Source organism: Bos taurus, chromosome X (assembly GCF_002263795.3).
Source record: "Bos taurus isolate L1 Dominette 01449 registration number 42190680 breed Hereford chromosome X, ARS-UCD2.0, whole genome shotgun sequence".
In the NCBI taxonomy this organism is placed as follows: domain Eukaryota; kingdom Metazoa; phylum Chordata; class Mammalia; order Artiodactyla; family Bovidae; genus Bos; species Bos taurus.
Window position 1 is genome coordinate 29,385,905 of NC_037357.1, and position 13,541 is coordinate 29,399,445.

At 39.7% G+C, this 13,541-nt stretch overlaps 1 protein-coding gene and 1 non-coding gene across 2 annotated transcripts in view; both read left to right on the forward strand.

Moving 5' to 3' along the window:
* Positions 1-13,541, forward strand: part of LOC527529 (RNA polymerase II elongation factor ELL2-like) — a 143,680-nt gene that overhangs the window by 84,303 nt on the left and 45,836 nt on the right. The window lies entirely within an intron of this gene.
* On the forward strand, positions 1,605-1,677 carry TRNAC-ACA (transfer RNA cysteine (anticodon ACA)). Its single transcript has one exon. It is a non-coding gene; the product is annotated as a tRNA-Cys (tRNA).

Here is a 13,541-nt window from a genome sequence, read left to right on the forward strand (position 1 = left end):
ATAGATTGTTGTTCCCATGTGAATACTAGTGTAATTTTCTTTAATGTCATATCAGCAAATATTATAGCAATACTATGTCTATATTGGTGAAAAGGTTTGCCTGACTGAAGAAATGTGTATGAAAATTTGGCTCAATAAATATATAGATATTTCCTTAATTTTTCAAGTTTGAAAAATGATCAGTACAGTTACTAGAAGTCCTTATTTTCAGATATCAGGTACAACTTGATCAAAAGTGGAGGTCATCTGACTTAATACCAGAAGTCAGGCTAGTTACTATACAATTAGAAAGGTAAGTTGAGAGAGGTCCTAGGTAGATACACAATCAATAAGAACTTTTCTAGCTCCTGTATTAGGAAGTTTTCTAAGTAACAATACACCTTGATAGTACTGAAACTTACTTAGATACACTTTGTAGTTTGGAGATTTTAACACACTCCTCAGCATTTAACCACTTCCCAGATGAGAAATCAGACAGATCAAATGAATGACTTACAATGGAATGTGAGTTTGGCAAGTGAAGAGATCAGACATTGTTTAAAGAGAGTCACATCTACTCATCTTTCTTCCCCGCCCTTGAGCAAAAATCCAGATCCAGTGCTGTGATAACTTCTAATTTTTCAAGTGAAAATGAAAGTGTTGATTTTTATGTAAACTCACCTATTTTTTTTTTAAGACTGCTCTTTTCCCATGGCATGGTTTAGGAAATCTTGTCATAAATACATAAAAATGTAACAATATATTTCTGGACTCTCAAGTCAATGCCATGGATCTAAATGTTTACCCTTATGCCACTGCCAAACTCTCTTGCTTTAGTACTGTCATTTTGTAGTAAGTTTTGAATTAGGAGGTATGAACACTCTTTGTTCATCCTTTTAAAGTTTGTTTTAGCTGTTCTGGGTTCCTTGTAGAAGGGCTAGAATATGAATATTGTTGTTGTTCAGTCACTAAGTCACATTCGACTCTGCAACTCTATGGACTGCAGAACGCCAGGCTTCCCTGTCCTTCACTATCTCTTGGAGTTTGCTCAAATTCATATCCACTAAGTCAGTGATGCTGTCTAACCATCTCATTCTCTGTTGCCCCCTTCTCCTCTTGCCTTCAATCTTTCCCAGCATCAGGGTTTTTTCCAATGAGTCTGTTCTTTGCATCAAAGAACTTTGTGATCAAGGTATTGGAGCTTCAGCTTCAGCATGTCTTTCCAGTGAATATTCAGGGTTGATTTCCTTTAGGATTGACTGTTTTTGTCTCCTTGCTGTCCAAGGGACACTCAAGAGTCTTCTCCAGCACCACAATTTCAAAGCATCAATTCTTTCAGCTCTCAGCCTTCATTATGGTCCAACTCTTACATCCATACATGACTACTGGAAAAACCATAGCTTTGACTGTACAGAACTTTGTTGGAAAAGTGATGTCTCTGATTTTTAATATGCTGTCTAGGTTATTCATAGCTTTTCTTTCAAGGATCAAGTGTTTTTTAAATTCATATGTTGAAATTCTAAACTTCAGTACCTCAGAATGTAACCATATTTGGAGACAGCCTTTTCACAGAGGTAATTAAATTAAAATGAAGTCATTAGGATGGACCCTAACCCAATATATCTTCCCTGGTGGCTCAGACGGTAAAGCGTCTGCCTACAATGCAGGAGATCCAGGTTCAATCCCTGGGTCAGGAAGATCTCCTGGAGAAGGAAATGGCAATCCACTCCAGTATTCTTGCCTGGAAAATCCCATGGATGGAGGACCCTGGTAGGCTACAGTCCATGGGGTCTCAAAGAGTCGGACACAACTGAGCTGATGTTCCTACAAGAAGAGGGAAGTTGGACACAGAGGGAGGAATAGGTGAAGACACAGAGAAGATGGCCATCCACAAGCCAAGGAGAGAGGCCTGGAATAGATCTTTCCCCCATGGGCCTCAGAAAAACCAATGCAACTGTTTCCTTGATCTCAGACTTCTATTTTCCAGAACTGTGATTTCTCACAGTTTATGTTGTTTAAGTTGTCCTGTCCATGATACTTTGTTGTGGGAGACCAAGCAAATGAATACAAGTGGCAAGATGTATTGCCTTTTCTTAGGCCTGATGTTATGGAAAATGTGTTCAATCTTTTACCAGTAAGTATATGGTGAAAGTGAAAGTGAAAGTGAAAGTGAAGTCACTCAGTCCTGTCCGACTCTTTGCGACCCATGGACTGTAGCCTATCAGGCTCCTCCATCCATGGGATTTTCCAGGCAAAAGTGCTGGAGTGGATTGCCATTTCCTTCTCCAGAGGATCTTCCTGACCCAGGAATCGAACCCAGGTCTCCCCAATTGCAGGCAGATGCTTTACCGTCTGAGCCACCAGGGGAGCCCAAGCATATGGTGACTTATTTATTTGGGACTTATTTTGGGACTTAATCAAAGGGAAAAAAAAAAAAAACGTGACAATGAGGTGGCAGTATTGCTCAATAAGTTTTATTGGGCAAAGTTTAGACAGAATTGCATGAGAGGGGAAATTCCTTAGAGCAGGAGACTGTCCAGAGACAGGAGGGCTTGTTTACCACCCAGAAGAAGAGAGGGCAAAGGATTCTCTTGCAAGAGGGTACTTGGAGAGGGGGCTTATGTGTTTAGGTGATGTTACTCAGTAGCACGGGATTCTGTGTCAGAGAGTTCCAAAGGCTAGTAGTGGTTGTGGTATATTAATAGACACAGGGTTTATTTTACTTATGACCAGCAGATATTGGGTGCAGTTTTGCAGAATATGAAAAGCAGAAAGGCTCTAAATAGCTAAAAATCTTCCTTTTAAAGTTATATTTAAAGCAATTGCATGTGTAAAAATTTGAGTTTGGTACCAGTGGGCTTCCTAACCTGCTATGAAAAACTAAAGAACAAAAGGCAAATATACAGAGGCTATCCTTTACCCACGTATAAAACAAATATGCTAGCTGTGTGTTTTTATAACTAGTCTTAACAAGTTGAGGATGTTTCCTTGTATTTCTAGTATTTGATGGTACTTATGAAACAGACACATGCCAAAAGATTTTTTAAAAAAGCCAGTTTCATTTCTCTACACAAACAACTATCTGAAAGAGAAATAAGAAAAGTCATATTTATAAGAGCATCTAGCAATTAAATACTTAAAAATAAATGTAAACAATGAGCTAAAAAGTCTGTACACCTCAAGTTATAACACATTGATGAAAGAAATTGTTGAAGAGACAAGTCCATGGAAAAATGTTCTATGTACATACATCAGAATAATAATATTATTATTAAAATGTCCACACTATCCAAAGACATCTATAGATTCAATGCAATCCCTATCAAAATTCCAATGACATTTTCCACAGAAATAGATACATCAATCCTAAAAATTTTATGAATCACAAAAGTCCCCAAATATCCAGAAGTAATTGTAAGAAAAAACACAGCTGAAGGCATTACATTTTCTGTTTTCAAACTACATAACAAAGGTATAGTAATAAAAAGCCAGTATGGTACTGGCATAAAACAGACACCCAGACCAATGCAACAGAATTTAGAGTACAGAAGTAAATCCACACATATACCATCAACTAACATTTGACAAGAAAGCCAAGAATACTCAACAGGGAAATTATATGGAAAAGGATGAAACTGGACTGATATCTTACACAACATACAAAAATTAACTCTAAGTGGATTAAAGACATGTAAAATCTGAAACCATAAAACTCCTGGAAGGAAACAAGAAAAGGCTTCTTAGCATCAGCGTTGGCAATGATTTTTTGGATATGACACCCAAAATACAAGCAATAAAAGCAGTAAACAAAAAGTGGGATTACATCAAACTATAAAAAGCTTCTGCACAGCAAAAGAAACAACCAAAAAACTTTAAAGGGCAACCTACCAAATGGGAGAAAATGTTTGCAAGCCACATATCTGAGAAGGGGTTAATATCCAAATTATATGAGGAACCAATACAATCCAATAACAGTGAGACAAATAATCTGATTTTGAAATAGGCAAAGATTTGAACAGACATTTTCCCAAACAAGACATACTAATGGTTAGTAGGTGTATTAAAAAAGGTGCCTAACATCACTAATCTCAGGGAAATGTAAATCAAAACCACAATGAGATATCACCTCACATCTGTTAGATTGGCTATCATCAAAAAGTCAAGAAATAACTAGTTGAGGATGAGGAGAAAAGTGGGAATGTAAATTTGTACAGTTACTATAAATAAAGCAATATGGAGGAGCCTCAAAAATTAACGATAAAACTACTGTATGATCCAGAAATCCCACTTCTGGGTGTATACTGGAAGGAAAAGAAAATACTATCTTGAAGGGTTATCTTCAATTCTATGTTCATTGCAGTGATAATAACAATAGCCAAGAAATGGAAACTATGTAAGTATCTGTCAATGGATCAGATCAGATCAGATCAGTCACTCAGTCGTGCCCGACTCTTTGCAACCCCATGAATCGCAGCATGCCAGGCCTCCCTGTCCATCACCAACTCCCAGAGTTCACTGAGACTCACATCCATCGAGTCAGTGATGCCATCCAGCCATCTCATCCTCTGTTGTCCCCTTCTCCTCTTGCCCTCAATCCCTCCCAGCATCAGAGTCTTTTCCAACGAGTCGACTCTTCGCATGAGGTGGCCAAAGTAGATGGATGCATAAAGAAAATGTTGTGTGTGTATACACACACACACACAAACACACACATATAATGGAATATCTTTCAGCCATAAAAGAAGGAAATCCTGACATTTCCTATAACATGAATAAAACTTGAAAGTGTTATACTAAGTGACATAAGCCTAACAGAGAAAAATAAATACTGTATGATTTCACTTATGAGTGGAATCTAAAAATCTGAACTCATAGAAACAGTAGATTGGTGGTTGTCAGGATCTCTGGGATAGGGGAAATGAAGATATATTGCTCAAAGGATACAAACTTTCAGTTATGTTATGAATAACTTTGGGGATCTTATGTACAGTATGGTGATTACAGTTAACAATACTGTACTGTATACTCAAAAGCTGCTGAGTAAATCTTAAACTTTCTCACTAGATACATAAACAACAGTTACTTAGTAAGATAATGGATGTGTTAACTAACATTATTGTGGTAATCATTTTGCACTACACATGTAAACCAAATCATGAAGTTGTATACCTTAAACTTACCCAATGCTGTATGTCAATTACATCTCAATATAGCTGGAAAACATCATAAACTTGGCCTACCTTTTAGGGACAGCCAAATCATGATTGAAACACTCGGAATTTCCAATCTTTGAGCATTTCTGTGACTTCAGAAGGGCTCTTCTTGGTTTCTTTTTCTGTTGTTCTCCCTTAAAATTCTAGGTGGAATCTACTGTTTCATTTGTTGGTTACAACCTAGACTTCCATTGTTTTCCTTAATTCCCTTATCTATGAACTTTCCTATGTTGTATGCAAAATAAAGTCAGTTTGCTTAGGAAGAGCTATGGATATCTCTGCTCTTATGTCCTGCTTCTCCACCTGAGCAGAGCCTCGGTACCACTGCACCAGAGAGGGGGCGGGCAAGGACAGTGACTTGCTTCTCCTGAAGTATCCTCTTGGTCTTTGAATGGGGGAACTGAGCTGTGATGGTTAGCCCCTGGTCATTTCACCTTGCTATTCTGGTTTGGAACCTTCACCCTATGAGCAAGACGTAGCTGGGGCTATTGGGTCCAAGTACACTTGGCCTGGGCTTCCCTGGTGGCTCAGTGGTAAAGAAAGCTGCCTCCCAGTGCAGGAGATATGGGTTTGATCCCTGGGTCAGGAAGATCCTCTGGAGAAGGAAATGGCAACCCACTCCAGTATTCTTGCCTGGAGAATTCCAAGGACAGAGGAGCCTGGTGGGCTAAAGTCCATGTGGTTGCAAAAGAGTTGGACATGAGTTAGAGACTAAACAACAACAGTACTCGGCCCACCTCATCTTGGATGAAGCTTCTATGTAAATAGAGGCTGATAAGGTGAAGGGAGACCCAGTCCTTTAAGTTACACCAGTAAGAAATAGAAATTCTGCAACACAGAGCCATTGGTGAATGAGAGATTCTATGGTATCTCTCTTTCAAGGTGCCATCAATTGTAATATTTTAAAATTGTAAGATGACTTAATATTGGATACTTAGAAAAGAGAAACTGTCATATTAAATTTTAGGTTTCAGAAACCTTAAAATATATGGCCCCAAATCAAGTAAGTTAGAAACTGTGAATAATTGAACTCATATTGTGAATATAGAACTCCATATGGTGATTGATTGCATAACTTAGGCAGAATTTTTGTGTCTGGAAATAACTTTGAATTAGGTAAACTTCCTCTGTAATACCCGTATTTCATCTCACAAAGAAATGGTTGCATCTTTGTATTGTGGCTGTTAACAATTATTGCTCAGAATTGCTCACAGTTTTCATGTCTGGGCTTTCAGAGAATTGCAAAGAATGTAAAATACGTCAATCTCTTCCAAAATGCCCTGCAAAGTATCTTTCATCTACTATCTTGAAAAGGGTTTCACCCTGGTCCTTCCCCTCTCCCAATGCAGACAGCTCTTTCATGCTCTGTTTTTCAGAATTTCATGGCTTTGTCTCATGATGAGAGAATAGAAAGTTCTAGATGATGTCCTCTGGCAAATGTCCCCAGTATTATATAATTCAACAAATGATTCTGTAGCACTCACTACTTTATAGTCACTAACTGAATCCTCGTAACAACTCGGAGCAAAGAGTCAGATGTGACTGAAGCGACTTAGCGACAACTTGGGAGTTTAAATTGAGGCATGATTATTATATCATTTTAGAAAGGAGCTAACTATTAGCTGTAGGATGCACAGCTGACAAATGTCAAGGCTGGGCTCTGAACTGGTAAAATCTGGCTTTAGAATCTACCTTATTAACTATTGTAATCTATGAGGAAAAGTAAAGCAAAGGGAGGTGGAGTGAATTGGCCAAAGCTCTCTAAGGGAAGCAGAATTTCCCTCTGTACTCTTGACTCCTTGTCTGGTGTTTCCACACTTCCCCCAGTCTCCCCCACCCCCACTATTAGTTTTTTTCTCTGCTGTAAGGGGCTGCATAAGAGGTTGGAATCCTTTCTGGATGGCCTCCAGTGGAAATCTACTTAACAGTAAAGAGCTAGAGGGAAGCTTGTGTGTATTGGTTCCCAGGGTCTTAAGCTTTATCTTTCCTGCCACTACTGCTCCTGCTTCCATTCCAGCTGGCTCCTCCACCCCTCTTAGATGGCTGCCTTCATTCACCTAGCCACTGAAGAATCACAGCTGTGCCCTCTTTTCATAATCCCCAAAGCTCCCAAACCAATATTCACTTGAACGAGCTTCTATCACTGTACACATACACACCAGAAGCTATTCCTGGGTGAGATGAATGAAATCGTTCTTTGTTGCTATGACAAGTTCACAGGCAGCCAAGATTTCCCTATCCCATTTAGAAATAGAGGCAGGAAGTTACTAACATCTATATAAGTACTGAAAATTAACTGATTTCGTGTGAGATGCCCTTGAGGTACCCAGGCCCCCAGCCAACTTAATTCCCATTGGCCCTCCTCAGTCTCAGTACCTTAGACTTTTTGCCAAAACGGCTTGCCCAGCTGTAAGACCTCATGCTGTGACTAAGATAACTGACTGTATAAATTAGAAGTGGGACCTCTAGCAAGCACAATGAGAGCTAAATAATCTCACAATCTAACAGAATGTTTCACACCTATCTTGCCAAAGTGAGTATTTATCTATGAATGAGGGTACTCTTTAACAGTAAAAACCTCTATTTCTCTATTACCATATTATACTTCTTTTTTTTTTTTTTTTTTTTGCCTTTCCACTCATTTAATCATATGGACTCATTGAAAGCAAACGAGAATCAAATAATAAAACTTCATTCTTATTTTTACATCAGGTTGTGAATTTTTACTATATAAGTTTAAACAGGAGTTTAAATTTTTTATTAGAGTATAGTTGATTTACAATTTTGTGTTAGTTTCAGGTATACAGCGAAGTGAATCAATTACATATATATCCACTCTTTTTCAAATTTTTCCATATATACCATTACAGAGTATTTAGTAGAGTTCCCTGTGCTATACAGTAGATTCTTATTATATTATACTTATCTCTTGTTCTCAGAAGGGTTATTCTCTGCTCAAATATTTCCCAGAAGAAAATATGAAGCCAGTAAATATTGCAACCCTCCAAATTTCAACTCAGTGAATTTCATATTTCACCATTTTGTCCTCTAAACCTATCAAATCTTAGATTAGGTTCATCCTCAAAAATTGATAGCTCCCTTCCTTGGAAATCTGGCTAGAGAGTTCACTGTGACTTTGCTTTAACCTCCTGTACCCTGACTACACTGTTCTCATGACATTCTACACATGTGTATATGTAAATTGAATGCTAAAAATATTTTGGTTCATTTTTGGTCATGAAATGTGAAGAAAAGTAGTTTACTAAATTGTAAAATACATAATAATTTAATTAAATTTAAATAATTAAATATATATTTGCTATTTTATTTTTGAAACTAATTTTCTTCACATTTCACAGCTAGAAATTGAACTCAATTATTAATTTTGAGTATTATTAATGGAGTTCTATTAGAATTAACTTTTTCAGAGCAAACAGTTGAGGAAAGAAAACATTCAGATTTTCAATTTGTCATTTCATCTAAATTAATCAGATTGTATAAACATTATAGTCTATATCCCCCAAAGTGTTTAAAAGTAAAATAGAAGTCTAAAATATGTACAGAATTGTTAATTCAGCAATGGTCAATCTGATGAAAACATTTTCACTGATGAGAGAAACTTTACCCATGTCAGATCAGATCAGATCAGTCGCTCAGTCGTGTCCGACTCTTTGCGACCCCATGAATCACAGCACGCCAGGCCTCCCTGTCCATCAACAACTCCCAGAGTTCACTGAGACTCACGTCCATCCAGTCGGTGATGCCATCCAGCCATCTCATCCTCTGTCATCCCCTTCTCCTCCTGCCCCCAATCCCTCCCAGCATCATAGTCTTTTCCAATGAGTCAACTCTTCGCATGAGGTGGCCAAAGTCCTGGAGTTTCAGTTTCAACATCATTCCTTCCAAAGAAATCCCAGGGCTGATCTCCTTCAGAATGGACTGGTTGGGTCTCCTTGCAGCCCAAGGGACTCTCAAGAGGCTTCTCCAACACCACAGTTCAAAAGCATCAATTCTTTGGCGCTCAGCCTTCTTCACAGTCCAACTCTCACATCCATACATGACCACAGGAAAAACCATAACCTTGACTAGACGAACCTTTGTTGGCAAAGTAATGTCTCTGCTTTTGAATATGCTATCTAGGTTGGTCATAATTTTCCTTCCAAGTAGTAAGTGTCTTTTAATTTCATGGCTCTAAAATAGTTTGACCAGGACTTCCCTGGTGGTCGAGTGGTTGAGATTGTGCTTCCACTACAGGGGGCACAGGTTTGATCCCTGGTTGGGGAATTAAGAACCTACATGTTGTATGGCATAAAAATAAAACAAAAATTTAAATTAAAAAAGTTAATGTGTTTTTATGGTGTTTTTTAGCACCAAAACAGAATGACCAGTTTCTGTTAGTAGTCCTCCATGATCTCAAGGACTATTTTCTAATGGCTTTACTTCTCTCAGAACCATTTCTTCTACTTGTCCTTCAAGAAGACTTTTACAGTTAGAACTAGATGGAATTTATGATTCTGAAATTGTGGGTTTTATTTATCCACCTGTTTAAAAAAAAAAAAAAAAGTTAAAAAGAATTGTTTGACCAGTTATGCTCCAGAGCTCTGGAGCATAGAGATGGTGAAAGAAGCAGAAAGCCATCAAAAAATAGTTGTCATATAAATACTATTTATTCCTCAAATGTGTATAGAATTCTCTAGTTTCCAGATATTTTCATGTCTCATTTGATCTTCACAAAAACCAAACAGAAAATTACCTTTAGCAATATAATTTTGAGGAATTGTGAGAGCTAGCCACACCAACACATTAGGCTAGAACCAGTCTTGTTCTTCTGTCACTCAGTCGTGTCCAACTCTTTGAAACCCCATCGACTGTGGTCTTTTCCAATGAGAACCAGTCTGCCAACTGCTAATTCCGTTGATCTGCTCGAGAGCAATGCTGTGTATCCCCAGTGCCTGGCACACTGTGCAGCAAATACTTGGTGTTTGGTAGGTGTTTTCTGAGTGTAGAATCAAAGGCCTTAGAGGATGTTCCATGATTTGTCAATCACCTCTGTGGGGGTTTGTGGGTGACTATAACTCATTGACAGAGACCATGGACTTAGACATGGTAAGGTTGCAAAAAAATGACCATTATGAAAAAAAAAAATTCAGTCATTGCTTTATGTCTGTATCCCTGAGCCCTTCACCCTAGCCAGTGATGGTCACCAAGTATCCTGCAAGTGTGCAGGCTGGGCTTTTTGGGGGGTCAGTGTCTCATTACTCTGGAGGGAGTGCATGTGATCATTTTCAGAGCTTTATTGCTAAGAGGATAATCCTGACATGGTCTGTATCTTGTGTTTGGCTTTCTAAAGTAGTCTTGCTCCTTGTGATGTGGGCTGATTTTCCCTGGGATGGCCATTACTTACTTCAGCCTTCTTAGCAATGACAACATTCCTGGCCTTAGCCCGGGACCTCAAGGATGACTCAGCAGTTTTCTGCTGCTGCTGCTGCTGCTGCTGCTGCTGCTAAGTTGCTTCAGTCGTGTCTGACTCTGTGCAACCCCAGAGATGGCAGCCCAGCAGGCTCCCTCTTCCCTGGGATTCTCCAGGCAAGAACACTGGAGTGGGTTGCCATTTCCTTCTCCAATGCATGAAAGTGAAAAGTGAAAGTGAAGTCGCTCAATCGTGTTTGACTCTTAGAGACCCCATGGACTGCAACCTACCAGGCCCCTCCGTCCATGGGATTTTCCAGGCAAGAGTACTGAAGTGGGGTGCCATTGTCTTCTCCGAGTTTTCTGCTATTTCACCTGAATCCTGTGAGCTGCAATTTATGTGGTAACCGATTTCTCTCTTCAAGAGTAACATTTTAAAGCCTCATTCTAAAGGAGGAGACTTTCCTGCTTGGAGAAGAAACTTAAAATAGATCCATTTGTGAGGCTGCAGGAACCTTCCTGGGAAATAGTACAGAGCATGTTCCAGGTGTGTCTGTCACATGGGTGTGTTGCTCAAATATCCCTTCAAGAGAGCATGCTGCAGGGCTCACAGTAGCCTGACAGCGTGTATCTGCTTTGTCTTTGGATTCACTATGGTACTTTGTTCCAGGCTATACTTCCCCCAGGGACTCCTCCAGTTAAGCTCTGATAGCAACAGGGGTCCCAGAGCCAGAGCATCTTTGTCTGATGTGGGCCTCCTCTAATGAAGAACCTTTGCCTGGAGCCCCTTCACTGATCAGGTTGAGAATATCTCACTACTGTATTGTCGTCAGTCTAAACTCTTTTCCTGTTTATTCCACCCCTTCCCGCTTTAACAATATATCTCTTTCATGTTTTTAATCTTACCTCTACATCTACTTCTCAAAGGACCCAGATTGACATGGGTCAGGGGGCAGGAGTGGTCTGAGAAATAAAAAATGGTAAGATGGGTTTACAGCCTGGATCACTCATTGCCTGGCTGGAAAGCTCAGTGCCTTCCTGAGTGAAACATGAGGTAAGGACAAGCCATGAGCACGACATGGACGGCCCAGTTACTGGAGATTTCATCAGTGATGATATCAGAGAATGTAATGGTGAGAGGAATGCACTAGCTAGAGCGAAGTTTCAGGCATTTGAAAGATTTGGTGGGGGTGTATGTGTGGTGGGGAAGGGTGCAATGTCTAGAAGAACAGTAGAATTGATTATGCATCATTGAATCATACTGGCACTGATGGGGGCTTCCTAGGTGATGTTCAGTTCAGTTCACTCAGTTGTGTCTGACTTTTTGCAACACCATGGACTGCAGCACACCAGGCCTCCCTGTCCATCACCAACTCCCAGAGTTTACTCAAACTCATGTCCATTGAGTCAATGATAACATCCAACCATCTCATCCTCAGTTGTCCCCTTCTCCTCCTGCCTTCAATCTTTCCCGGCATCAGGGTCTTTTCAAATGAGTCTGTCTTTGCATCAGGTGGTCAAAGTATTGGAACTTCAGCTTCAGCATCAGTCCTTCCAATGAATAATCAGGACTGATTTCCTTTAGGATGGACCGTTTGGATCTTCTTGCAGTCCAAGGGACTCTTAAGAGTCTTCTCCAACACCACAGTTCAGAAGCATCAATTCTTCAGCACTCAGCTTTCTTTATAGTCCAACTGTCATATTCATACACAACTACTGGAAAAACCATAGCTTTGACTAGATGGACCTTTGTTGGCAAAGTAATGTCTCTGTTTTTTAATAAGCTGTCTAGGTTGGTCATAAATTTTCCTCCAAGGAGTAAGCATCTTTTAATTTCATAGCCACAGGAGACACAGTTTCCATCCCTGGATCAGGAAGATCCCCTGGAGGAAAGCATGGCAACTCACTCTAGTATTCTTGCCTGGAGGATCCCATGGACAGAGGAGCCTGGCATTCTACAGTCCATAGGATCGCAAAGAGCCTGACATAACTAAAGTGACTTAGCATGGATGCATGCACACCACTGTTGACTGAAAAAAAAAAAAAAAAGCACAACCTAAAAGTTGACAATTATATTTTATTTGGTGGACAAAACTGATGACTTAAGCCCGGGACACAGCATCTCAGATAATGCTGATAAACTGTTCTGATTAGGCAAGGGGGAAGCCAGGATATGTAGGAGTTTCTACAATAAAAGACCAGGTAGTTAGAACATCAAATGATTATTGTTAATAATAAAAGAAAACCAGGCATCTCAAATTAAGGACTTTAGCTCTTTTCTATGTATGGGAAGATGCAAGAGTCTGGGCTCACTGAAATAACTCCTTGGATATGCACCTCAGCTATCTGGGGCCAAAGTCTTTTGCTTTCGCATCCTGAGTTTCTTCCAGGTGCACCTTGTGGGGTGGCTGCAGGAGCTCACTGCTAGGGGGCAGGTGTTCTTTTCCTCCTTGAATTCCTTCAGGGCTCATCAGCTCACTGATTGCGGGCTTGCAATTGCTGATGACTGTGACATCCTTTGTTTACTGATATGGCAGGCAATATTTTAGTTCTTTACCACCTTGAAGAAGGATTTACTGAGGGTAGTTAACAAATAGTTATGATCTAAGAGTATGAGCCAGAGAATCTTGCTGATAGCTTACAAAGAGGTCTTTTCCTACAGTGGAAGAGCAAACATTTGAAGACAGACTCAAGACTTGATAGCTGAAGTTCCAGAGTTCCAGAGACATTTTTATGCTTATTCAGGGTTAGTTTGTTATGTTAAGTTCAGGACCTTGGCCTCTAAAATATGAAAGGAGGATGTTTGTCTAAGTGTATGCCCCTTAGGATTTTGTCTCTGAAGACACCCCAGAAACATCAGAGCTTGTAGAGGTCTCCAAGCACTCACTAATATGAAAAAGCAACCTCTTTCTCCCTTCTCTACAGAGGATTCTATAGAGA